This window comes from Apodemus sylvaticus, chromosome X (genome assembly GCF_947179515.1).
Source record: "Apodemus sylvaticus chromosome X, mApoSyl1.1, whole genome shotgun sequence".
NCBI classification, from domain to species: Eukaryota; Metazoa; Chordata; class Mammalia; order Rodentia; family Muridae; genus Apodemus; species Apodemus sylvaticus.
Window position 1 is genome coordinate 54,111,295 of NC_067495.1, and position 1,484 is coordinate 54,112,778.

Genomic DNA, 1,484 nt, shown 5'->3' on the forward strand with positions numbered 1-1,484 from the left:
AGTCTGAGGCCCCTGGCACATATGCAGCAAAGGATTGCCATATCTGGCCTCAGTTGGAGAAGAAGCATCTAATCCTGCAGAGACTTAACGTACCAGGGTGGGATACAGAGGAGGATTCCCTCTCAGAGGCAAAGGGGATGTAGGAGAGGGGAGGAATTCTACAACTGAGGACCAGGAGGGAGGGCAGCATTTGGGTTGTAAATAAATAAATACATACATTATTTTAAAAAGTAGTTATGAAAGATAAGATGTTACCAATATGGAAGTGATGAAAAAGGATAAATAATTCAGAAATATATCCAAAGATACCTAGTAACCAATCACAAGAACCAGGGGCATGGTGTGTATATATGCTTTGAGTTACTTAGATGGTAAAGGCAGGTGGATTACCTAAGTCTAGGACTTGCCTGGGTAAACAAATGAGAAGGGGGGGGCAGTGATGGGCTCCCTGCTGAGCAGCGACAGCTCCAAGACCATGCCATGCACCCCCCCACCTCAGAGCGAGCACAGCAGGGACATGGAGTTGCCCATCACCTCCTTTGACTGCTCTATGTGTCTGGAGGTGCTACATCAGCCAGTCTGGACCTGCTGTGGCCACGTGTTCTGCTGATCTTGCATTGCGACCAGTATAAAGAACAATAACAAATGGACTTGTCCATACTGACAGGCATACCTTCCTTCAGAGGGAGTGCCCACAACTGGCATAGCCAAGAAGATGAAGTCAGAATAGCAGAAATGTGCCTAGTGTGGAACTCTGGTTTGCCTCAGTGACATGAGGGCCCACATAAGGACATGTGAGAAATACATCGATAAATATGGTCCACTGCAAGAGCTTGGCAGAATCACAGCAAGGTGTGTATGTCCATTTTGTCAGAGGGAACTGGATGAAGACTGCTTGCTGGATCATTGCATTATCCACCACAGATCAGAAAGGAGGCCTGTGTTCTGTCCGTTTTGCAATTCACGACCTAATGAAAACCCAAGTACATTCAATGGCAGTTTAATCAGACATTTGTAAGTCAGTCACACTTCATTTTATGATGATTTCATAGATTTTGATATAATTGAGGAAGCCATTATTCACAGAGTGTTAGACTGCTCACTCCATGAATATGTGAATCAGTGAAACACCACATAATTTTATGAACGGGATGGGGACCATTCACTCATACCATTTAAGACACTGCTTGAAGGACTGGAGGGAAGTAGCCAATGATGGAGAAACAGGTACTACAGTGTTATACACTTGTCTTTGTTATGTTGCATTCAAAAACTGTTTTCTGATTTAGATCTGCCTTTAACCACATGAAACCATCAGCCGTTAGCAGATGGAAGAGACACAATGCAGGCTGGCTATGTGCTGCAGTAGCTTCGTGTGTACATTAGTGATGCTGTGTATAACACTACATATCCCCAAATATCATCATGGTAACAAGAAAGCCAATCTCTGTTCTATGTTTTTTAAAAAACGGAGAAAGGAACAA

General features: G+C 43.7%; 1 pseudogene; it reads left to right on the plus strand.

Annotated features, from left to right (window-relative positions):
* The first annotated feature begins 439 nt into the window (after positions 1 to 439).
* Positions 440 to 1,138, plus strand: LOC127674372 (E3 ubiquitin-protein ligase RNF125-like; annotated as a pseudogene).
* The last annotated feature ends 346 nt before the right edge of the window (positions 1,139 to 1,484 follow it).